Genomic DNA, 27,572 nt, shown 5'->3' on the forward strand with positions numbered 1-27,572 from the left:
TGGCCGGGTCCCCTGTCCGCTCTGGGCCTGGCTTGGTCCGCTCTCTGGACCCTCCCTTCTTCCTTGTGGGACCATCCCCACCTTCTGTGGCTAAGGCCACAGGTACACTGAGACCTGAGGGGTGAGAGGGAGAGGGCTGTGTGGGAGTTTGGGGGATGTGCAGCCTTGGAGATTCAAGAGTCCTCTACAGCATTTCAGCAGCACCTCCCCTTCTCCTGCCCTGTCCAGCAGCCTTCGCCTGGGAGACAGACAAGCTGGCACTCCAGGCAGAGAGAAAAATATCTTAATATATCAAGTGTCTTTCCGCAGTGGTTTAAAGGGCTTGAGAGACAGACTGTCAGACGCAGTCCCTGGGTACCCACACCAGCTGCCCGCGCTTCTGGCCCCTGTCTCTTACCTCTGCCTCTGGCAGGGGAGTGGGCATGATGTGTGTGGAGGGTGTGTGACTGGCTGGAGAAAGGTGTCTTCAATGAGAGAGGAGGCCAAGGGGCTGGGGACATGGATTGAATTGTGTCCTCCAAAAAGACACATTCACGTTTGAACCCCCAGGCTTGTGAATCTGACCTTATTTGGAATTGAGTCTTTGATGATATGGTTAGTTAAGATGAGGCCAAATTGGGTAGGAGTGGGCCTTCATCCAGCATGACTGGTGTCCTTCCACAAAGACGAAATTTGGACACAGGTACTGATGCAGGGAAAAAAGCCACGTGACGACCGAGGTGGAGATGGGAGTCGGGCTGCCAAAGCCATGAGCTTGCCAGCCAACCACTAGGAGCTGGGAAGAGGCAAGGAAGGGTTCTCTCCTGCAGGGTTCAATGAAGCATGGCCTGCTGACACCTTGACCTGGGACTTCTAGCCTTCAGTAGTGAGACAATAAATGTCTGCTCTTTGAAGCCACCCAGTTGATGGTACTTTGTTATGGCAGCTTTGGGAAACTAAGACAGCTGGTATAAAGGTTATGCCTGATGGAAGGTTCTGTGGTGTATGGGTGGGGCAGCTGAACAGAGCACCGGGGTTGGAGAAACTCTCATAACAATCTTATTTGGCAGAGACTATTATTATCCTCTGTTTTGCAGTACAGAATCTGAGGCACCAAGCAGTTAAGTAACTTGCTTGAAGTTACCCAGGCACCCAGTACAGGTGATATTTGAACAGATACTTCACCAACTAAGCCTGTGAAAAGATTCTCAACATCATTAGCCATCAGGGAAATGCAAATTACAACAGCAATGAGACACCACTACACATGCATTACAATAGCTAAAATTAAAAAAACAAAACCCCCCACAAAACCCTAGTGTTAGTGAGGATGTCAATGAAGTGGAACTCTCCAACACTGATGGTGGGAGTGTAAAACGGTACAACAGCTTTGGAAAATGGCCTGGCAGTTTCTTAAAATGTTAAACAGATACCTACCATAGGACCTGCCTTTCTACTCCTAGGTATTTATTCAAAAGAAAAGAAAGCATATCTCCATCCAAAGACTTGTACAAAAATGTTCCTAGCAGTTTGATTTGTAATTACCCTCAACTGGAAACAACCTAAATGCCCATAAACAGGTGAACTGATAAACAAAGAGTGGCACACCCACACATTGGAATAATACTAAGCAATAAAAAAGAATGAACTAGGAGTGGATATGGCTCAAACAGTTGAGCTCCTACCTCCCACATGGGAGGTCCCAGGTGGGGTTCCTAGTGCCTCCTGAAAAAACAAAAACAAGCAACAAGCAAAACAAACAAACAAACGAAAAACAACTCAGGAAGCTGATGTGGCTCAGTGGTTGAGTGCTGGCTTCCCGCATACAAGGCCCTGGGTTCAATCTCCAGCTCTTGGTACCTCAAAAGAGAAAAAAAAAAGAATGGGCTATTGATTCATGCAACCTCATGGACGCATCTCAGAATAATTTTGCTGAGTGAACAAGGTGTTAAGAATATGGTGATACATGAGAAATGTAATTTATAGACTATAGTTAACAAAAATATTGTAATTTTTATAGCAAAGGCCATGAAGGTACTATATCAATGCTAAAGGTAAAAGAAAGAATATGGGATTTAGTTTTATGAGCTGTGAATATGATCAGGCATTGTTTTTCCATTTTTTTCATTAACAAGGAGACCTTGGTCATGTCATTATCTAACTTATCTGTACTCATTTACTCATTTTTTCAGAACACTGGAGAAACAACTGAGTTTGTTTTTAGGAGTTAATGAGATACATGTGCCTGGACAGGATTTTTAAAAGCAATGCTTCCATAATTTGTTAAGCTGCCTTTTCTCTGTTATTTTATTTTTTGAAGTTGAAATAAAGTTTTGTTTTTTTTTTAGAAGACGGGCACAAAAGAGTGCATACTATATGATTCCACTTATATAAAAATCTAGAAAATACAAACTGATCTCTAGAGCCAGGAAGCAGAACAGTTTTTGCCTTGAGATGGGGGCGATGGGAGATAGAGGGGTGGGAAGGATGGATCATGAAGGGGCTCGAGGAAACATTTGGGGTGATGGGTAGGCACATTATCTTGGTTGTCGTGATGGCTTCAAGAGTGACTGCATGTGTCCAAACTTATTAAAATGTTCACTTTAAACATGTGCAGTTTATTGTATGTCACTTATGCCTCAATTAAGGTCTTGGTTAAAAAATCCAGGCAGTAGACAGTCTCCAGAGCTGGCACTTCTATGTATCCACTGCTTTATTTTGCAGCTGTGCATTACAGAGCAGGGCTGTTGTGTGACTGTCCTAGGTGTCTAATTACAAAAGCCAGGTCTCTGCTAGGTCCTTTACATTGCTCTATGGTCACATTCATTCATCCCCTCCAAGCAGGTCCTTTGCTGTGCTCATTTAATGGATGTGGTATGGAGAAGGTAAGTGACACATGCAAAGACACTGGGACGTGGGAGAGGGGCGAAGCTCACACTCTTAGCCACTTATAGGCACGCCTCCTCAAGAAAGGGTGCAAAGGAGCAGCGAGCCCAAAAGCCTGGAAGTGCCTTTGGTCAGAGTCCAAGGCCAGGTCAGGCAATCCTGCAGAGTTCTCCTCTGAAGGGGTTAGACTGGATCTCTAGGGGTCTCCCCAGTTCTGGAATCTAATGAGTCTGTGAAATTAAAAGAGGTTCATTCCTTAACTGGCTAGCCACTGGGTGTGTGTGGGATCTTGATTCTCCTCCAACTCTTCTGTTTGTTTTTTGGGACGGGGATGAGGAGATGGAATGTGCAGACTGCATTGTAGACAGTGGAGCCTACTGGGTCCAGAGCAGAATACAGAGCAATGGGGGAGGGGGATGGTGGCGGGCTGTGCTGGGGACAGGCCCAGCAGCTCTCTGTGAGGCTGGACTTAGCCTCTGCTCTTGGTCCACAACTGTCCTTTGCACAGTCTGTTTCTGTGTGTCCTATTGGACTGACTTGTGGTTTCCAAATCATACTCAGCAGGTGCAAATGAATGATTTGGATTTCATTTAATTATTTAAAAATGGCTATAAACATGCCCACTCAAATGTACCTTACATTAACATGTTGTTTGCACAGGTCTTAGAATGGATGGGTTCTGACATTTCTTTTTAATTAAAGGGACTCCTTAGATAGCAATAGACCTGTTGGAAAACTTTTACCCTTTGCAAAACTTATCTGTGTGGTAAGTTTCTTATAAAGTATGGAAATGAATTGGCCACTGAAGTTGTTGCCTATTGCAGATTGCAATTTATAAAGATGGCTACAACAGCATCTACCATCCGACATGTTCTTATTCCAAAGTGACCTTCACACTCCTCTCATTTAGAGGTGGGGTCTTTGCACTCTCCCCTTGAAATTGGGTGGCTTTTGTGACTGTTTGAAAAGTACAGTAGGGCAGAAGTAATACTCTGTGACTTCTGAGACTAGGTCATAAAAGGTGATAATGCTTCTGTTCTGTGCCTTGGAATACTTACTCTTGAAACCTTCAGGCGCCAGTGCAAGCAGTCTGGCTACCCTGCGGCCGCCATGCTGTAAGGAAGTCCAATCTATTCCACCTGAACAGAGGCCCCGAGACTACATCTGGGGGTGGTGGTGGGTCGGATTCCCGGACAGATCCCTATTTTTCCAGCTCCAGCCACCATCTGACTGCAACTGTATGAGAGATAGAGCCAGAACTGCCCAACTGAGCCTTTCCTTAATTTCTGACCCATAGTAACCCTAAATAATAATAAAACAATTATGTTGTCTTAAACCACCAAGATTTGGGGGTGGTTTGTTAGGCATTAGTGTACAATTCCTATTATCCAATGCGGTCACCCCTCGGGCTGAAGTGTGGTTTGCTGGCCTGGCAGGGGAGCGGCCGCTGTAGGCCTAATTCCAAGCCGCTGCCCCCATAATAGGGTGACTGGTCAGATTCACCGCCACCCCAGAAGGGAGCTCGGCATGGGCGCAGAGTGCCCTCGGGTCTCCCCTTCTCGGCAGCCATGCTTCCGCGGCCGCCCCTCCTCCCGGATAGCGCCACACGATGCCTTATGAGGCAACACCCTTCTTCTTCTTTCTCCCTGCACAGGCGCAGGGCAGAAAATTCCAGTCTGCCTTTCCCCCCCCGCCCCCCCTGACAGCAGCAACAGCCAGGCGCAAGGCGGGAAACTCAAGTCTGCCCTCTACCCCAGCAACAGCAGCCCCCAATCCCTAAACCCTGCCACTTCCCCCAGCAACAGCAACAGCCAATCCCTAACCACCACCCCTCCCCCTTCCAGTACCTCCCACTGACCTTTCTCCCCAGTAACTGCTTGCGGCAACCAATCAGAACATGGCATAAGCTTCGACCAATCAGCCTTCCCCAGCCCCTATAAAACTGTAGCCACTTCTTCAATAAAGTTGGACCTGCATGTTTACCTCGTCTCCGCGGTAGTTCTTCTGCCGTGCGCCCTCCAGTCCTGAGAGCCCCCGACAAGGGCCTGGCCTCCCTTGTCCCCAGGTCGTCGCCTGCTTCTCCGGGCGACCCCTTCGTCGCCTGCTTCTCCGGGCGACCCCTTCGTCGCCGGCTTTGCCGGGCGACCCCGTCAGCCTAACCACGCAACCCCTGTGAGACCGACCCCTCGTCTGCTGCCGGACCGACCCCTCATCCCAAGCCGGACCGACCCCTCGTCCAAAGCTGGACCGACCCCTCGTCCGCAGCCAGACCCCACCGCCACCGACCGAGCAAGCCGCCGCAATCCACCACTCAGATTTCAAATGTGGGCATCTCTCAAAGCAGTTCTCTTGCATTGACTTAGACTACAGGTAATGTAACAAATTTGAACTAATAAAACAAATGTGTATTTGTAAAATATGATTTTTGTCTTTCACATGTATTTGGAGTTCTTTGTAAGATAAAGTTTTCACTGGCCTGCGCTTGGGCCACTCTGTCTCCTCTGGTTTCAGGGTATGCAGGCAGCGATTGGATCTCTATAGTGAGAGGGCACAGGAGCTGGGGACCACCTGGGCTGGCGGTGACATGGGGGAAGCGAAGAGGCAGAAATGGACTCCTACTCTTTTGAAGCCTCGAAGCCGCTTACAAATTAATTAGACGCAATGCCATTTCCAGATGAGAGTTCTAGAGAGGCATCTGGAATTAGGTGACTGGCTCTTTTACCCCAATAGGAAACCAGATCATTGAGGATTTCAGCAAACCCTGAAGGGTCAGGCAGGGGATGGTGCATGCCTCCCTGCAGGGAGGCAGAGTGGCTGGCTACTAGGTGGTGTTATCCAGGCGGCCCAAGCCGAGTCCCTCAACACTGCCTCTGCTCACCTACATCCTCACCCTGGTAGCAGCCTCTCTGTCCAGCTGTCATTACGCCTCCTCAGATTGCCCTCCCCACGCACTTCACCTGCATTATCAAGTTCAGGCCTTGCAACAACTCTGCCAAGTGGGTTTTATTGTCTTTCTATGCTCTCATTCACTTCTCAGTAAGGATCAATTTTTTTTTAATTAATTAATTATTTATTTATTTTAAATTACATTATGAAAAATATGAGGTCCCATTCAACCCCACCGCCCCCGCCCCCCACTCCCCCCACAGCAACACTCTCTCCCATCATCATGACACATCCATTGCACCTGGTAAGTTCATCTCTGAGCATCACTGCACCCCATAGTCAATGGTCCACATCATAGCCCAGACTCTCTCACGTTCCATCCAGTGGGCCCTGGGGGGATCTATAATGTCCCGTAATTGTCCGTGAAGCACTATCCAGGACAACTCCACGTCCCGAAAACGCCTCCACATCTCATCTCTTCCTCCCGTTCCCCACACCCAGCAGCCACCATGGCTACCGTTCCCACACCCATTCCACATTTTCTCTGTGGACATTGGATTGGTTGTGTCCATTGCACATCTATGTCAAGTGAGGGCTTAGATTCCATATGGGTACTGGATGCACTCCTCCCGCTTCCAGTTGTAGACACTCTAGGCTCCATGTTGTGGTGGTTGACCTTCTTCAACTCCATGTTAGCTGAGTGGAGTAAGTCCAATAAATCAAAGTGTAGGAGCTGAAGTCTGTTGAGGCTCTGGGCCTGGGTGTCATATTATCAGTCCAGAGATTCAAATCCCCTACATATATCTTAAACCCAGCACCGACTACAATTCCAATAAAGTAGCATGCAAGTCTTGTGAAAAGAGATCCCCTCTGAGTCCAATTCCATCACACAGAAACACCAGCTCCAAAGAAGGGCTATCTGTCATGGCAGTGAACCCCTTCTGCCATGACCATAGAACCCGTGGGTCTCTTTATCCCTCAAAAGAACCAATACCTGGGGTTGTATCTACGTTATCTGTCTCTTAGACTCTGTTCAGTTGTACATAGGGGTATTCCTTCTGACAACCTCCAGACTCTTTTTTAGAGACTCACAGCCTTATAATCTCATTTCTCCTTTAGTAAGGATCAATTAACCAAATTAATCTCATAAGCAAATCCCAGTAGCACCACGAACATCTCAGGGAAAGAACAGGCTTTAACTACCTTTAAGGAAGAAGTGGCAGCGACCAGAGTTTAAGCAGGTTGTAAAATGCTGAAATCTGCTGAGCTCTGGAATGGAAATTTCTTTCAATGTAGATCAGGCCTTGATTCAGGGGGATGGAGAGAGACTGGTACCTGTGGTTCCCTTGGCAACCACTTTCTGATTGGAAGGAGCGGGAGCAGAGAAGGGAACAGCTGGAAGGCCTGTGTGATTCACCCATAAGTGGGCACGAAACAGTTAAAAAGCAGTCACCCAGTTGTGCCTTTTCCTTCTGAAGGTTTTTTCTTTCTTTTTATCAACCTGCCACGATCTTGGGAAAAACTACTGATACCATAGAATGCCTGGCTTCTGAGAAGACCCTTGGTTAGAAAGAAAGTTGTTCTCTTTCCACTAAAAGCTTAGAAGTCTTGTAAGTCCTCTCCTTGTGCAGTATATAGAGAGAATAAGTCAGACAAAGGTATCCCCAGGAGTTTCCAGACAGCTGCACAGATTTAAATGCAGAATTCTGAGCAGAGGCATAGCTCTGGCATTTACCTGGACACTTCTCAGTAGCAGAAAGACTAAAAAAGAGATAGGGTTACAGAAATAGCAGGGGTGAAGACATCATCTGAAAATCTAATCTTTGATGGAGAGTTGGTAGACAGCCTGAGAATTTCTATCAGTCCTGCTAGAAGCCGATTCAGTCTGAATAACAAGTGTCAGAGCAAAGACTCAACTAATGCTTGCTCTGTGCCAGACTCCCTTCTAAGCACTTCACATGCTCATTTTAATTCTCACAATGACCATCTCAGGTGGGTTCTGTCATGATCCTTTTACATGGATGAAGAAACTGAGGCACAGTGGAAACTGGGCCACAGGTAAAGAGCGGGCGAGTGCCAGAGCTAGGATCTGGACCCAGGCCAGCTCAGCCTCTGTGAACCAGTATGGACCGCCATGGTCACAAGCTGGCTGCATTAGGCCACGGACATATTCCTTAGCCACATCTATACCTGATTATAAACATGTCTTATCCCTGACAGACCCCAGCACTCAGAGGTGGCTCCTGCCTGGTCTCAAAACACACAAGTCTCTCCTGTTACTTTTACCGGAACTGTAGTTGGTGCTGGGGTTTAATGTATACCCAGGGAACCTGAATCTCTGGACTGACCATGTGATAGCCAGGCCCTGAAACTCAACAGACTTGCAACTCCTACACTTTGGTTTATTGGACTTATCCCACTCAGCTAACATGGAGGTGAAAAGGTCAACCACCACACCAGGGAGCCAAGAGTGCCTACAACTGAAAGCAGGAGAATTGCATCCAGCATCCATGTGGAATCTAAGCCCTCTCTTGATATAGATGTGTAGTGGACACGGCCATTCCAAGGTCCACAGATGGAGGAATAGAGTATGGATTAGAGTGGACTTACTGATATTCTATTCATGAACTATTGTGATTAATAATCGAAGAAAATGTGTCATTGGTGTGGAGAAAGTGGCCATGGTTGCTGCTGGGGTAGGGAGTGGGAGGAAGAGATGTGATGTGGGGGCGTTTTCAGGACTTGGAGTTGTCCTGGGTGGTGCTGCAGGGACAGTTACCGGACATTGTATGTCCCTCCTGGCCCACTGGGTGGACTGTGGGAGAGTGTGGGCTATGATGTGGACCATTGACCATGAGGTGCAGCAGTGCTCAGAGATGTATTCACCAAATGCAATGAATGTCTCATGATGATGGAGGAGGTTGTTATGGGGGGAGGAGTGGGGTGAGGAGGGTGGGGGGTATATGGGGACCTCATATTTTTGGAATGTAACATTAAAAAATAAATTAAAAAAAGAAGAAAAAAAAATCCCCAACAAGATGGGTACTTCTAAAATACAGATCTGACTACAGCACGCCCCTCTATAAAGACATCCCTTGCCTATAAGGTAAAGTAGAGACTCCTTGGCCTGTTGATCAAAGCCTTCCAATCAGACCCTGCTCTGCTTGCACTTCCCACCATATTTCCATTGATCTGAACTCTGTTTCCCAAGACCCTCTTTCCCCCCAGCAGGGTCAAGTGTGGCTCACCCCATATCCTTTATGGCTACCCTTGAGATGAATTGTCTTTAAAAAGAAGCATGGCTCCTCCATGGGACCACTGGATAAGCATGGATATAGCCAACACCAGAGCATAAAGCAGAGATGCAATAACCATAAACCTCCACAATAATTTTAAAGCAAGAAAACAAGTGCTAAGTTCTAGAAAACAAGTGCATGTACATTAGTTATATAACAGACCCTCATGTACTATAAAGCATGCACGAAACAAAACAACTCAACCGCACCATAAATTTGATATAAAATGAATATGCTGGGAGGTGGAATGGTGCAGAGGAAAGTCAAATCCTGCCTCTGCCTCTCCTGGCTGTGTGATGGAGCAAATATACCTCTCTAAACCTTGGTTTTTAAAGGCAAAGAAGAAATAATCATGGTCCAAATGGTATCTTGAGGCACCAAGCAGAGTCCTTTGCCTTAACATTCCTGACCAGTAGGAAATATTAAATAAGAATTAATAGCACTAGCCTTACTGTCCTAGAATGATTTATTTATTTATATATAAACAATAAATGTATAGTAATAGTTGTGAACTTACAAAACAAACCTATGCAACATTATACGGGACTCTCATAACTCACCCTACCACCAACACCTTACATTGTTGTTAAACCTTTTTAACTAATGATTAAAGAGCATTGTCAAAATATTACTACTAACCAAAGTATTTTCCCCCAACCCTCCCTACTATTATTATCTTTATATCATTTATATACATATACATGACATATTGTTTATGTATATAAACAATTAAGTGTATAGTAAAAGTTGTGAACTTACAAAGCAAACATGCATAACATCATACAGGGGTCTCATACATCAACCCTCCACCAGAACCTTGCATTGTTGTGAGATGTTTGTTACAAATCACGAAAGAATATTGTCAAAATCTTACTACTAATTATAGTCCTTATCTTACATTTGGTGTGTTTTTCCCCCAACATACCTTATCATTTTTTAAAAATATATTTTTTATGATAGAAGTTGTAAACTTATAAAGAATTCCCAAGCAACACCCCTCTATCAACACACCACTGTGTGGTGGAATATTTGTTACAGATAATATCTGATTGTTACCATGTCCATAGTATACATTTGGCTCACATTTTCCATACTGTCCCATTATCAACACAGTACATCTTTGGCATCGATGAAGAATATTATATTATTACTGCTAACCACAGTCCATAGGTCATTCCAATTGTATTTTTTCCATACGTTCCCAACAGAATGGTTTATTTTTAAAGAGGTACTGGGGATTGAACCCAGGACCTTGTAAATGGGAAGCAGGTGCTCAACCACTGAGCTATATCTGTTCCCCACTAGAATGATTTTTACAAATTATCTAAATGAGAAACTAGACCCAAGGTCATTTCTTTCCATATGACAGTCAAACTCTTCCCATGTACTTAGAGACACTCAAACTCTGTACTTAGAAACACTTATAATCTTTCTAGGTACTCAGACTGAGAGGCTGCTTCAGGTGTGGTCTTTGGCCCACAAGAGTGGTCTTTTCATGGGTTGCAAAAATCTAAGTTCATTTTTTAGAAAATTGACAAATGCATGCCAAGTCCACAGACTTTTGCTTTTAGGTAACAGTGAATGTTATTCACCAAGTTCTTAAAGAGCATTATTTTGTTCCTCTCTAATTCTTCCCAATCGAAGTGTACAACTGGAAAGTGGGAATGGGAGGGGGTGTAATCCACGGGGTTTTGTCTCACCTAAGTAAATGTGCCGGCTTGGCCGTGAGCCTCAGCAGAGTTGCAACACCTATTCTCTGGTTCATTGGACTTACCCAGGTCAGCTAACAGGGAGGTGAGGATGGTCAACCACCACATCAGAGAACTAGGAGAGTCTACAACTGCAAGCAGGAGAATCCCATCCATCAGCAGAGTGGACATCATCATCCCAGGGTCCTAAGGATGGAGGAATAAAATATGGATTAGAGTGGATTTACTGGTATTCTACTATGGAATTATTGTGACTCTAGCAATGGAAGAAACTGTTTCACTGACATGGAGACAGTGGCCACGGGAGTTGCTGAGGACAGGGAGAGAGAAGAAGAGGTGTGATATGGAGGCATTTTTGGGACTTGGAGTTGTCCTGAATGATATTTCAGGGACAGATTCAAGACATTATATATCCTGCCATAACTCACTGAACAGACTGGGGGAGACTGTAAACTACAACATAAACTATAATCCATGAAGTATAGCAGTGCTCCAAAATGTATTCACCAAATGCAATGAATGTGCCACAATGATGAAAGAAGTTGTTGACTCCCTTAAAGAGCTCATATGAAGAGTGGGGGGTGAGTGTGTGTGTGTGTGAAATGGGGCATATGGAAACTTCTTATATTTCTTAATGTAACATTACATGTTATCTATGTATCTTTAAAAAAAGACAATAAAAAAATAAATTAAAAAAATAAGTGTGTTAAGATATTTTGTGACCCTTTGCTTTGGAGGTGGTTTGGAAAAGTAGCCTGCATTCCTCACTGTAGCCACTAGGTGTCAGGCTCAAGCACTGGTAAAGCATGAGCCTTAGATCATATTGCTGTGTGCCAGGCTGTGTGCTGCTTGCAGGTACATGTGATGAGCAGAACTGAATAAAAATTAAGCCCCAGTGGGATAATTAGAGCTTTGACTTGTCCAATTACTTGGCCTGGGCTTAGAGAATTGCTTCACATTTGCTTAGGCATTTGGTGAAAAATTAGAATCTTTTTTTACTCCTTTCTCCTACTCTTCCTTTATTTCAACAGGTTTTAAGGGCTCTGTGTGTCAGGAACTGTGCTGGAAATGGAAGATGAAAAGATGAACAGGATTCAAAAGGTCCTTTCCCTTAAAGAGCTCGTATTATGGGGAGGAGGGAAATGATGGATAGACCAGCAAGTCCAGATGGTAAGTACCACGATAGGGATGAGCACAGAGTGTGAGGGGCCCCTGGGAGGGGTTATAGTGTAAACAGATGGTGATAGCAGCAACAACAGAACAACAGAAACAACAACAACACTCCTGATCTGCGGGGGTGTTTCTATGTTGCAAATGCTTCCTTAGAAAGGCTTTATCTATTATTGGATCGTATTTATTGAGTAGTATGCTAGACACTGACGACACAACAGTGAAAATTAATGTGGCTCTGTTATCTATATATTGCATGTGCCAGACACTGTGCTTGGCTTTTTACATACATTATCTCATTTAAACTTCCAATAAACCTTACAAGGAAGGACTGATTAGTTCCATTTTTAAAAAATAAGAAATCTAAGGAACAGAAAAGCCTAACTTCTCCTAAGGTCTGAAAATTATGAATAAATAGTAAGAATAAGTGGTAGAACAAAGAGCAAAGAGTGCAGCCAAGATTCAGACTCAGGGGTGACTATAAAGCCAGAATTTGAATCCAGGTCTGCCATTCTAGGGCCCACATCTAGCCACTACGCACTCTGCCATGGACACTCACCTTAGAGAGTTTTTTTAATCTAGTATAGACCATTATAACATTTTATCCTCTTCCAAACTATGTGAAGTAGGAGGAAACAGGTGTTCATATCACCAGTTTATAGATAGGAGCATTGAAGATAGAATAGAGAAAGAATGTTCTTTCAACCAGGGCATCAGAACAACTGATTATCTGTGTTAAAAAAAAAAAAAAGAACTTTGATCCATATTTCATGCCATACAGAAAACGTACTCAAAATTAATCATAGGACTGAAAAAAAAACTAAACTAAAACTAAAATTCTAGAAGAAAACAGAGGAAAATTTTTGTTACCTTGGATTAAAGATTTCTTATACAAGGCGCCAAAATCACAATATCTAAAGAACAATTTGATAAATTGGACTTCACTAAAATTAAAAATTTTCACTGTTTAAAAGACATTGTTAAGTGAATGAAAGGCAAGGCTTAAGTCAGTAGAAAATCAACATAATTTGCCTTTAGGGAAATGCAAATTAAAACCAAAATGAAATACAACTACATACTTAATAGAATAGATTAAAAAACAAAATAAAACTTGGCAGTATCAAGTGCTGGTGAGTATGTGGAGCAACTGGAACTTTCATACATTCCTGGTGGGAATGAATATGGAACAGCCACTTTGGAATATAGTTCTCCAGTTTCTTATAAAGTTAAACATATACTTACCATAAGATCTAGCTATCCCATTCTTGTGTGTTTAGAGAAATGAAAACATATGTTCACACAAAAACCTATATTCAAATAGTAGCCATATTGATAATTACCAAAAAATTGAAAGAACCCAAAAGTCCCTTAATGAGTTAATGGGTAAATGAACTGTGGTGCATCCTTACAAAAGAATACTACTTGGCAATACAAATGAATGAACATTTGGTTCATGCAGGAGTGTGGATGAATCTCAAAGGCATTATATTAAGTGAAAGAAGCCATTTCCAAAACGTTTCATAATGCATGATTCTATTTATATGACACCCCAGAAAAAGCAAAACTATGGGTAAGGAATTAGGAATGGGTAAGGAAAGGTCAGTGGTTGCCAAGGACTGGGGGATAGTTTGACTACAAAGTGGCAGCATGAAGGTGTTTTCTGGAAAAATGGAACTGTTCTGTATCCTGCTTGTGGTGGTGGTGGTTAAACAGATCTATACATTTGTTAATCTATAGAACTGTATACCAAAAAGATAGGCAATTTTTACTGTATATAAACTTTAAAATATATGGGATGCAGCTAAAGCAGTACTCAACAGGAAATTTTTAGTGAAAAGAAAGGGTAAAGGTTAATGAACTAGAGTTGAGTCTCTCAACCTTGGCACTACTTAAATTTTGGACCCGATAACTCTGGGTTGTGGGGAACTGTCCTTTTGCTGTAGGGCATTTAGCAGCATCCTTGGCATTTACCCACCAGATACTAGTATCACCTTCCTCCCAGGTGTGACAATCAAAAATGTCTCCAGACATTACCAAATGTACCCTGGGTGGCAAAACTGCCCCTGGTTGAGAATCTCTGAACTAATTTTTCATCTTGAAAATTAAAACAAAAACAAATACACAAATTATTTAAAAAAAGCAGAAGTTAGAATAAAATGAAAACAAGAGAAAAAAATTCATGAAATGGAAATAAAACATCCAATAGAAAGGCCCAAGAAATAAAAAAAAATGGTTCTCTGAGAAGACTAATAAAATTGAAAAGTATTTTATGAGTTTGATCAAGAAAAAAAGAAGGGAAGCAGATGTGGCTCAAGCGATAAGGCCTCTGCCTACCATATGGAAGGACCAAGGTTCAGTCCCTGGGAACTACTGGTGAAAAAGAAGAGAAAGCTTGCCAGTGCAGTGAACCGAGTGCCTGCACGAGTGGCTGCATGGTGAGCCAAGTGCCACTTGAGTGCCATGTGGTGAGCCAGTGCCTGCACAAGTGAGTCATGCAGAAAGATGATGACAAAAGAGAGACGAAGGGGAGAGTCGAAGTGAAGAACAGCAGAGACCAGGAACTGAGGTGGCACAATTGACAGGGAATCTCTCTCCACATCAGAGATCTCCAGGATCGAATCCCTATGAATCCTAGAGGAGAAAGATGAGAAGACAAAAAAGAGAAATAGATACAGAAGATCACACAGAGAATGGACACAGGGTGGGGGCCAGGGGAGTGGGAAGGGGAAAATAAATCTTAAAAAAAAAAAGGAAAAGAAATACTAGACCCACTAGACCCTCCCAATGAATTTACTGGTGAGTTTTAACAAACATTCAAGAAATAGATGTTTCCAGTTTTACACAAATTATTCCACAATACAGAAAAAGAGGAAATATACCCCCAATTCATTTTATAAGGCTAGAATGCTCTTTCCAAATAACTTTTTTTAAATTTTGAAATACTTTCAAACTTACAGAAGAGTTACAAAAAGAATATCAACCCCATACGTAGAACTCCAACATACTCCCATCCTCCCCAGATTCACCGATTTTAACATTTTGCCACAATTAAAAAATTATTTTAGTAAACATATGTAAAATCTAAAATTTCCCCTTTTAACCACATTATGTTTTGCAACATTTGCCATGTAATTCTATTCATCTGTCTATGTATCAATCCATTTTTTGAACACTTGAGTGTAGGTTGTATATATTAAGTTCCATGAACACTTAATACTGTCATGTATATTTCCTACACTATTCTAAGAACAAGAATATTCCCTTATGTGAATCTATAACAATTTTGTTTGCTTTGCTAGTAACTTAACTTCAATAGTCTACACAAACTATATTCCTGTTCACCTTGATCCCCCTTACCTTTATGTAGCTCTTGTCATAAATTACGTATTTATACATTACGAGTCCAAAACCACTGTCTCTCATTACATTTTATGTATTTGCCTTTTAGAACTCATGGAAAGTAAACAGCAGAGTTAGAAACAAAAATATAATAGTGCTGGCATTTATATTTATCCCTTTTTTTATCCTCACTGGAATGCAGCTTTGATCTATTGTCTATTAGTTTTTCCTTTCAACCTGCAGAACTCCCTTTAGCATCTCTTGTATGGCTGGTCAAGTGGTGATGAACTCCCTCACTTTTGTTTATCTGGAAATATCTCAATATCTCTCTCATTTTTGAAAGACAATTTTGATGGAAAAGATAGAATTCTTGGTTGGCTTTTTTTTGTTGTTGTTGTTGCTGTCAGCACTTTTAATATGTCATAACACTGCCTTTTTGCCTCCATGGTTTCTGCTGAGAAATTGGCACTTACTCCTATTGAGGCTCCCTTGTATGTGCATTTTGCTTGTCTCTTGCAGCTTTCAGAATTCTCTCTTTATGTGTGGTATTTGACAGTTTGGTTATGTTTGGAGTTCATTGAATCTTGGCTGTAAATACTTCATTAAATTTGGGAAGTTTTCAGGCATTATTTCCTTGAATATCCTCCTTGGTCCTTTATTTCTTCTCCTTCTGGGACTCTCACAATGTATGTGATTGGTATGCTTTATGGTGTCCCACAGGTTACTCAGGTTCTGTTCTTTTTTCTTCATTCTCTCTTTCTCAGACTGAATGATATAATTTATCTTACCTTCAAGTTTTCTGATTCTTTCGTCTACCAGCTCCAATATGCTGTTGAACTCTTCTAAAGAATTTTTAATTTCTGTTATTAAGGTCTTCAGTTCTGTTTGGTTCCACCTCTCTATAGATATTCTCTTTGTGTTGATCTGTCATTTCCCTGAATTCCTTTAGTTCTTTGTCCATGGTTTCCTTTAGCTCTTTGAACATATATAGGACCATTTAAAAAAAGTCTTTGCCTGGTATGTCCCAGGTCTGGTCCTTCTCATTAATGGTTTCTAACACTTTGATCTTCTCCTTTGTTTGGGCCATGGTTCCTGTTTAATAGTCTTTTGTTGAAACCTGGACATTTTGATGCTTTAATGTGTCATCACCAGAATTTAGACTCTGAGGCACCTGTTCTTTATGACTATATCCAGCTTGAGCTTTCCTTGATTGCTGGAAGATAACCAGAAAAAAAAAAAAAAGGAAAAAAGAAAATATATTTCCCAAACTGCAGACTGACCTTTGCAAGTGCTTTCCTTCAGGGCTTATCCATACAGTGCCTTTAGAGACTAGCTCCAGGTCAAAGATTAAGGTCCTCCCCGATCTTTTTCTGCACATAACTCTTGTCTTGGGTATGTGTATGTGGTTCTGGATTCCCCTGTTTACACAGTTCTGAATGTCCCCTCTTACCTAGGAAATAGTGTCTTCACAGTGCCAGCAACTGCGCCATATGTCCTATGCCAGCAATCCCTTGCCCCAGGCAGCATGACCTGACTGCTTTCCCACAGTGTTCTACAGGAGATCTTGGTGAGCTGCCTTCTACATGCAGGGCAAGTTCTGGGACATTGAGTTCCTCAGATCACCACCAGACAGATTAGCAGGGATCTGCACTTGGAATGTGGGCCAGGTCTATGTCAGGTAGAGAATGGGCCAGCTAGGGTGCCAGAGAGCCCATCACTTTTAAGTAGCTTATTTCTAAATATGACACTCACCCTGTTACTGCAGTTCTTTAACTGTTTTCTGGAGCATTGAGAAAGCTGTTTCTGCCAGTTCTTGCTGGTTGTTCAAAGCTTCTGTGGGGGGACCGAACCCTGAGGCATCTTATTCTGCTATCTTGATTGGGGTGAGCTCCAAGTGAGAATGATCTTGATACTAATTCCTAACAAGGACAGTATTGAGAAAAGAAAATTGTAGGCTAATATTACTCAAGAACATAGGTACAGAATTCTAAGCCAAGTATTGGTAAACAAAATCCTGCAATGTATTAAAATAATAGTATGTCATGACCTAGTTCAGTTTATCCAAAACAAGTAAGGTTTGCAAAACATTAAAGCATAGTAAGTTAATGTGATCCACTACATTAACAAAATGAAGAAGAAAAGTAATCTGGTCATTTTAATAGACATGAAAACTTTATAAAATTAATAAGCTATTTATGATTTTAAAAAGTCTTGGCAAACAAAGGATAGAAGAAAATGTCCTCACCCACAAAACCCTGCATCAAATATCTTATTTAAAGGTGAAGCATTGGTAGCATTCTCTTTAAGGTGAGAAACAAGACAAGCATTCCCAGTATCACTACATTTCTTCAACAATATACAAGATGTCCTAGACAATGAAGCAAGGAAAATAAAGAATATATAAGAAATAATGATTGGGAAGAAAAATCATACTGTTGTTATTTTGAAATGATTATAAACATAGAAACCCCCAAAGAATAAAAAGATAAACTATTAGAATTAGCAAGAGAGCTTATTAAGGTCACTGGAAATAAAACTAGTACAATAAGTTAATTGCATTTTATACACCAACAATGAACCGTTAAAATTGTAATTAAAAATAGATACCATTTATAGTACCTTCAATAAAATGAAATGCCTAGAAATAAATCTAGAAAAACATGTGCAGGAACCTTATGGAAAAATTATAAAATTCTTGAGAGGCATTTAAAAATGATTTAATAATATGGATTGTAAGACGATAATGTAAAAATGTTAATTTTCCCCCAAATTGTTCTATAGATTCAATGCAATTCCAATCAAAATCCAATAGGTTTGTTTTCCAAGGATCATGACAAACTATTTCTAAATATTTATGAATAAAGGGTTAAGAATAGCCAAAATACTCCCAAAGAAGGAGAAGTAGCCTTATCAAATATCATTATAACGCTATAATAATTAAGACAGCATGGCACCAGCTCAGGAATAGATAACTAGACCAATGTAAGAAAATAGTAATCTCAGAACAGAACCACGCATAAATGGAAACTTGATTTATGACAGAGTTGGTATTGCAGTTCAGGGAAAAAATGCTGAATTTTAAAAAATAAATGGCCCTGGATAAATCAGTTATTCATATTTTAAAAAGTTGGACCAAGACCTCACACGATATATAAAAATCAATTTCAGGTTGATTAAAGATTTAGATGTAAAAGGCAATATCATAAAACTTCTTCATGATAATAATAATAATGATGCCAATAAGACTAATATATAATACCATGTGCCAGACAACGTTTTAACTGCTTTATGCTTATTAATTTATTTAGTCAATAGAACAACCATATGCCATAGATACTAATATCACTTCCATTTTGCAGATGAGTAAGCTGAGGCACAAAGGTTAAATAACTTGTTCAAGGTTTCACAAGTAGGATTTGAACCAAAGTTTGTCTTGGAGTCCATCCATGTTCTTACATATTGTAACTACAGAGGCAGTACAGGAAGATGTCTTTTTGACCTTGGGGTAGGGAAGAATTTCTTAAAACCCAAAAATAGCCACTGTAAAGAAAAGAATGAAAAAAAATTCACTGCATTCAAATGAAGAATTTCTGTTCATCAAAAGATACCCTAAAGCAGGGTTTCTTAATAAGGAGCCTGTGAACTTGAATTGAAATAAAAAAACAACAACACACTATTCTTGTGAGTCTTGTGAGGATGTGTTGGTGCAGGTGTGCTATATTTATTAAATAAGACACTGTAGAGTGTGGACTTAGTAAGTGGTCTGTGGTTTTTGCCTGATTGACAAGGGGGGTCCATGGAACAAAAAAAGTTTAAGAACCCCTGCCCTAAAGGAAGTAAAAAGACAAGCCACAAACTTGAAGATGTTATTTGCTCTATACATAAGTGGCAAAAGATTAGTAATGAGAATATATAAAGAACCCTATAAATCAATCAGAAAATGCCAAACAACACTGTAGAAAAATGGGCAAAAGAGCTTGAATAGGTGCATAATCAAAAAGGAAACCTTAATGTCCAGACCGAATGCTCAGTCTCACTAGCAACCAGGGAAATACAAATAAAACAAGATACCATCAGATTATGAAAAGTGAAAAAAATATGATAGTATCAAGCATTAGCAAGGGCATGGAACAAATGGAACTTTTATACTGTTGGTGGGAGTATAAAGTGATATATTAAAATTTGAATACAATTTGGCATTATCTGGCAAAGGTGATAAAGCTCATGTTCAATGACCCAGAAATTGCACTTTTAGGTTTATATCTTAGAGAAACTCTAATATAGCTGCACCAAAAAAACATATCAACAATGCCTGTAATAAAAACACTTGTAAAAGTAAACCACTGAATAATGCAAATGCCCATCAATAGTAAAATGAATGAATACATTTTGATCCAATAGATACAATGGAATACTATAAAGCACTGAAAATGAAAAAATTCCATCAGCTTGGATGAAACTGAGGAAGATAATTCTGAGTCAAAAACAAGTCACATGTGGACTTTAGATAGTAGTAATATTATGGTGATATGTGTGGCAGTTTGAGATTATTTGTGAATTCCAAAAAGAGAACTATTATGTTTGTAAATTACCTATGCCTTTCGGTGTGATACCCTTTAAATGCATTAGATTCAGCTGACATTTCTTGATAAAATTAGCTGTTAAGATTAGGGCTTTGATTTGACTGCAACAGTAGAGCATGGCTCAGATTGAGTCCCCGCCCCCTTGACAGGCTGATATAAATGGACACTCACTCAAGAAGACACAAGGAAGAGGAGAGAACTTGGTGTTCTCATTCCTGCCATGTAACAGAAAAGAGAAGGCTCAAACAGCTAAAGCCCTGGGGAGAGATGAGCCATTCTGATAGTGTGCAGCTGAAAAAAACAGCAGCTGAGCAGCTGAGAAGGCCCAGAAAGAAATGAGCCCTATGCCAGAGACTGATATAGGAAGTCCTGAGAGACCAGGCCAAAATTGCCCGCCATCTTGCTTCAACACGTGACCATTGACTTTGGTGAGAAAGTACCTCTTATGGTACCTTGAGTTATACTTTCCACAACCTTGGCACTGTAAGCTTTTACCCCAAATAAATACCCTTTATAAAAGCCAACAGATTTCTGGTACTTTGCATCAGCACCCCTTTGGCTGACTAATAAAATGTGCTTTCATCATTTGTAAAAAATGTGTCACAATAATGTACAGTGTTGGTAGTGGGGTGAAGAATGGGAATCCCGTATGGTATGCATGGTTGTTTTGTACACTCACAATGTCTCTAAAACAAAGCAAGCCACCTGACAGATACAGAGTGAGAGAAAATATTTTCACCCCACATTATCTGTCAGGGGATGAGTATCTAGATTATATAAAGAGTTCTCAATACTCATAGTAAAAAAGGACAAACAATCCAATTAGAAAATGGGCAAAAGATATAAGCAGATATTTCACTGAAGAAAATATTCAGATGTCAAACCAGCACATGAAAAGATATTCAACATCATTTGCCATCAGGGAAATGCAAGTTAAAACTGAGATATCACTACACACATATCAGAGAGGCTAAAATAAAAAAATTAGAGATAACACCAAATGCCGGGGAGGATGCAGAGAAACTAGATCACTCATACATTTCTGGTGGAAAAATAAAATGGTACAGCCACACTAGAAAACAGTTTGGCAGCTTCCTAGAAAATTAAATATGCAATGACCTTAATATCTAGAGAGTACAATCTTGGGCATTTATCCCAGAGAAATAAAAGCTATGTTCAAACAAAACCCTGTACATAAATGTTATAGCTGCCTTATTGTGATATTTCTCAAACTAGAAAGAGCCTAGATTCCTCTTAACAAACGAGTGGTTGAATAAAAGGTGTTGTTTTATGCATACAATGGAATACTACTCAGTGAGAAAAAGGATCAATCTACTGATACAGTGAACAACATGGGTGAATTTTCAGAGAATTATGTTGAGCGAAAAAACCAATCCCCAAATTTCCATACTCTGTGATTCAATTTATATAACATTTTTGAACTGAGAAAATAATAGGAATGAAGAAGAATTAGTGGTTGTGGGGTTTGGGACGCCAGGGGATGGGAAGGAGGAATGCAGGCGTGTTTATAACGATGACACAAGCCATCCTTGTGGAGATGGTGGTGGACACTTGAACCTACATGAATAAAACTGTATAGAAGTAATCACACACACAATTTAATGGGGGAAATCAGAATAAGATTGGTAGATTGTATCACTGTCAATATCCTGGTTGAGATATTGTACCATAGTTTTGAAAATGTTGTCAATGGGGAAACTGGGACCAGGGTACCCAAAATCTCTCTGTATCACTTCTTTTTTTAATTTATTTTTTATTTTTTTAATATTACATTCAAGAAATATGAGGTCCCCATATACCCCCCACCCCCCTCATCCCACTCCTCCCCCCATAACAACAATCTCCCCCATCATCATGAGACATTCATTGCGTTTGGTGACTACATCTCTGAGCACCGCTGCACCTCATGGTCAATGGTCCACACCATAGCCCACACTCTCCCACATGGGCCATGGGAGGACATATAATGTCCAGTAACTGTCCCTGCAGCACCACCCAGGACAACTCCAAGTCCTGAAAATGCCCCCACATCTCATCTCTTCTTCCCATTCCCTACCCCCAGCAGCCACCATGGCCGCTTTCTCAACACCAACGCCACATTTTCTTCGATTACTAATCACAATAGTTCATGAATAGACTATCTCCCCCAATTATCATAACTTCAACTTGGCCACATAGGCAAAAAATAAGCCATAGAAACATAAATAACTGCATAAGTCTAGTTTTAAAGATCAAACATGTACAAAACAATATATTGTTTGGGGGATATTGTAAAATCATAAAGAGGAAAAAGCAAGGGAGAAATAAACAGAATTAGTGGGACTCCTAAGGGAAGGTGGAATGGGGAAGGAATCAGGGAGGGCACACATTGGACTTTGAACTTAATGATGAGGTTTTATTTCTTAAACTTAATGATGGGATATATAGGTGTTTCTCATATTGTTATTCTTTGTATGGTAGGTATAGATTACAAATATTCATTTGTATCTACTCAGTATTTAATAAAACATTTTAGCAAGTGTTTGGTGTTCAATGGTGTATGTATTGTGTATACATGTGTGTTTGGCAATGCGTTTCTGTCTCCTGAGCCTGGCAAGCTCTTTGCTACCACAGGACCTTTGTACTTGCTGTAACCTTGTCAATACCTCTCCTTTTCCTTACTCTTCCGAGGTTTGGCCCCAGCCCATCCCCAGGCAAATGAAGTGAAGAGACTCTCACATCAGCACTGCATATTCTGAAATGATCTTGTTTGTTTGTTTACTTGTTTATCTGTCTCTCTTGGCTTGAATGTAAGCTCCCTAAGGTCAGGGAACTTTCCTGACTCAATCACCCATGTACCTAGACATGAGCTGAGAAGCTGAATCAATATTTGTGTATATGATTCAAGGCTTTTTAGAAAACTTGCCAATTGGAAGTGTTAGTTTCCTAAGACTAATTTGTTTGGGCCCCTGACTTGCTTTTTTTTTTTTTGAGATTTATTTTATTTATTTCTCTCCCCTCCCCCCCAGTTGTCTGCTCTCTGTGTCCATTTGCTTTGTGTTTTTCCGTGACCGCTTCTATCCTTATCAGCAGCACCGGGAATCTGCATTTCTTTTTGTTGCGTCATCTTGCTACGTCAGCTCTCCGTGTGCAAGGCGCCATTCCTGGGCAGGCTGCACTTTCTTTTGTGCTGGGTGACCCTCCCTATGGGGCGCACTCCTTGTGCGTGGGGCTCCCCCATACGGGGGGCACCCCTGTGTGGCAGGGCACTCTTTGCACGCATCAGCACTGCGTGTGGGCCAGCTGCACACGGGTCAAGGAGGCCCGGGGTTTGAACCGCAGACCTCCCAAGTGGTAGACGGACGCCCTAACCACTGGGCCAAGTCCACTTCCCCTGACTTGCTCTTTAATAGTATTGTAGTAAACTGGGGGTTAAATTACTTCCATAATCGTTAAAGGCTTCTGACTTAAAGCGGGGGGATATGTGAAAGAACAAGGGACATGTCTTTGAAGGTCACACAGTAATGGCACAGAGCAAGTTTAAAAGAGTTAAGCACATTCAAGTTAAAAAGAGAAAAAATTTCAATCGGGTAATTTTCCCTAGAGATTAGTGCCATTTGAAGGGTAATATTGCTCCCAAGAATGTCAGCTTTACTCTTGGTCACAGTGGATGTGACAGTGGGCAGGCCCATCATTAATCAGGATGAGGCAGTGCAGATCTGGGTGCTAATACCCTAGGTTTGTTTGTAAAATGGATTTCTTTGCAGGAAGCACTGACCTGTGACCATGTGATGTTTGGTTTGTGTTTCAGAGCAGGGGATGGTTGGCAAGGCCCTTGCGGTTTATAACCTATTTTACTTTGTACAATTGAATTTTGAAGTCTGATGAATTTGAGTTCTTTACAAGTATAATTTTGTTACTCATGGAATGGTTTGAATTTAAGTTTCATGGAAGTAAGTTTGCATGCAATTTGGATTTTAAAATTAATTTTGATTGGAAACATTTCATTATTCTGAAATGTATTTGTTTGATGATAGCAATTGTGAGGCTTGAACTGCTTGCTCATAAATTGGGTTATTACTGGATTTCCTCCTGCCTTGATTGATAGATGGTGGAGGAGACACACGTGTACCACAATGCCCCTTTTTTGGTGGTGATTTTGGGTACGGTCTTGATGGCATATTAAACTGAGAGACACTGAGTTCAAGTATTTAGTTCATGTCCTTCAGTGTAATTGATTTCATTCTGTTCAGCCAGAATGCATGCTTACGGGGAATTAAAGGATCAGCAATTTACAAATGTTGCCATTATAATCAGATCTGAAAAAGAAATGATAGGGCCTACTGAGTGATGTGAGGTGATGGGAAGTGGATCTTTTGACAGGAACCTGAATGTGTAGGGTTTTCTGTGATATGACGTGGAGTGGGTGTGCTGGACTTGGTGAAAACTCATCAACTCCAACATCAAAGTTATAGAAATAATGGTAATAACTGCCACTTCGTGCACATTAACCATGGGCCAAGTTCTTTAACAAGAATTTATCTGCTTTTTTTTTGTTTAATCTTATTTCAACCTTATGAGTATGTTGTGCTGGGCTGTCTGTTGTTAACCTGGTATCACTGCCACCTGTTGTCAAGTGTCCTTTGCATTGCAGAGGAGAAACTGGGGCCTACGTTTTCCAGAATGCCCTTTCTCACATGGTTCCTGGTTATAATTGCATGCTTGTGGGAGATTTGGGGAGTGAAGGAGAAATTGAGCCACTATTCTCCAAAAATAGGTTCAGACCGATACAGAGGCAGACGCGAGATTTGAAGCACCTTGCAGGTAAGCTTCTTGAGATTCTCCTGCTTTCTTGCTGCAGACTGGGAAGGTCAGCTGGCACTGCCGGGGACCCTGGGTATGTCCTTGAGAAGTATCTGCTATAGTGATGTGGCTGGGGTCCTCATTGCTTCCCCAGTTCTTCTAACAGTTGTGGAAGCCTCTAATGATCTTTATTAAAACCCTTTATACTTGGAATACAGAGAGAGGCTTGTCTATGTAGTTGAACTCTAATGAATATGTAGGTATTATTTTTAGTTTTGTTTTCCAGATGAGTAAACTGAGGTTTAGAGAAGTGAATTGCCCAAGGAGCACACAGTTAGAAAATAGCAAGGTGAGACTGTGGTAGTTTGAGGCTTTTATGTTATCTCAGAAAACCAGGTCCGTAGGGCTAATTCATTCCTGTGGTATAAACCTATTGTAGGTGGGAACTTCTTTTGAATAGGTTACTTCAGCAGATTGTAACCCAGGGTGGGTCTTAATCCTCTTTCTGGAGTCGTTTATAAATGGGATGAATAAGACAGAGATGCAGAGAAAAAGCCACAGGAGCAGAGAGAGAAAGCCACAAAAGCAAGGAGGTGAAATCAACAGAACCCAGGAGAGAGGAAGCTAGAAGCTGAAGCAATGAAACTTGGAAGAGAAGGGAGTCAAATGTCAATCAAAAGAAAGCTGGAGAATAATCTAGGCACTGAATAACATAGTGAACTCAGAGGTGAATGAGAATTGTGGTTAATAGTACAAATCCAAGAATGTTCTTCTATGAACTAGAACAAATGTACATCACTATTGCAAGGTGGTAAGAATATGGAGAAGCATGAGAAAACACAAGTAATGTAACCTATGGACTATAGTTAACAACAATACTATGATATTCTTGCACCAATGTCAAAGACATTCTGTGTCAATAATGGGAGGGGTATGGAAAAAATATATCAAATGTATGCTCTAGACCATAGTTAGTGGTAATAGTCTGATAACATTACCTCATAATCTATAACAAATGTCTTACAAAAATGTAGTGTGTTGGTGTAGGGGTGTTGCATGGGAATTCCACACATGATTGTTTTGTAAGTTTGCAACTTCTGTAATAAAAATGTATTTTAAAAAAAAGCCAAGTCTGCCTGATACATGATCTTAATCACCAGACTCTACCATCCCTGAAAATAACCTGAAGATCCTGGCCTTGAACTCTACTCTCAACCTCTTATATGCAAAGCTTGCTCTAGCCCAGAAACTACAGTTCCCAAATGAATGCTCACCATGGGTCATCTCTCTTAGGTACTGCTGCTTGATGGCGTACTTTCACTACATAGTCTCCAACAAACTCTGGTTGTTTTTCCCTGTTTACCCAATAACCTCATGGGGATTAGTTACCTTCTGGATGAAAACAGAATATGTACTTTTGTACCTTGCCTTGCTCATACCGATTGCCGTTGTTGATGGCATATTTTTGTATTAACCATTTTAGGGACAACTAAAATTGTTCATAATAAATGCCACCTGAGAGTTAAATAACAAGTTGTTAACATTGGTTGTATCAGGGAAGAGTCTTGGAGTGGGGACTGGGGAAGATGATAAGCTGTAATTTATAGTCTTTCTATTACATGTTTTAATTACTACAATAAGCATACACTAATCTTGTAATTTGAAAAACATTGCATAATAAAAACTGAAAAAATGAAAAAAATGTCTATATTGATACACTGGCATGTTGTATGTGGCAGTGCTACCAAGTTGACAACAGACATCTATAATGTCATACAGTGTGTTTTAAGTGATGGCACAGGACATGTTGTATATTGCAACAAGTGGAAGGTAGTGCATAAAGCCAAGGGCATTATAATAGAGCAGTGGTTTTCAAATTTTATTTAGATAGGGAATCCACATTTAAATAACATTCCACAGGGAATCCCAATGTATAAAACAGATTGAGGGGGAGCTATAGTAAGCCCTGAAGTCTCATATCCTCACAGCTTGGCATCCTCTGCCCAACCTCACCCGCTTCCAGCAGCCCTTGAGAAACCATCACAGAATGTTAGGGTCACAAAGATCACTATTTGAAATCTATTGACGTGTAGGATGCAATGTGATACTGAACTTTGGAAGAAGCCTAATTTTATCAGCAGGCAGAGATTGAATTCAGTTAGGGTAGACTCATACTGATGCATAGAAATTAGTGATGTATAAACTAGATAACAATTCAATAATTGACAACAAGAAATCAGCTCTCGTGTTGGTTGGTTACTTGAGTTCTCTCATTAGTGCCCTTTCTCACTATAGGATCAGTGGCAGGAAAGCGCCCTAGGTCCTTCAGCATAATAATAAGTAAAAGTCAAGCTTGCCCAAAGGGCAGAACTAGCTTGAACACCAGACTGATAAATACTCATTACAGAAATAGTATAGAACAGAGAGGAGGAGGTCAGGGTGAGCATTGTTTCTGCAAGTCTGGAGTCTCCCCAAGTAAGACTGGAGAGAAGGGGCATGTGTCATGGACTTTGGATGCCCTAAAACCACAAGTAACTTCATATTCGCAGCCTGATTCAATCTTACAGGGTTGAATCAGAAAGCCAGCCCTGAGGATGGACTAGCCAGAGGGAGGTGGTCTGGAGTCGGGGCAGGATCATGCCTCCAGGATCAACTGTGATGTCCTCATCATCCTGGGAGTTGTCTGAGGGCAGGAATGTCTCCAGCATTGAACCAGGAGTACCCTAAGACTAGGCTTGTGTCTCTACCATCAAAATGAGCCTGTTAGGAGCAGAGAGAATATTCAAAGAAATAATGGCCGAAAACTTCCCAAATGTAACAAAAGACACGAATATACACATCCAAAATGCTCAATGAATTCCAAACAGGATAAATCCAAATAGACCCATGCCATGATATATCATACCAAACTGTTGAGTGCC

This window comes from Dasypus novemcinctus, chromosome 9 (assembly GCF_030445035.2).
Source record: "Dasypus novemcinctus isolate mDasNov1 chromosome 9, mDasNov1.1.hap2, whole genome shotgun sequence".
In the NCBI taxonomy this organism is placed as follows: domain Eukaryota; kingdom Metazoa; phylum Chordata; class Mammalia; order Cingulata; family Dasypodidae; genus Dasypus; species Dasypus novemcinctus.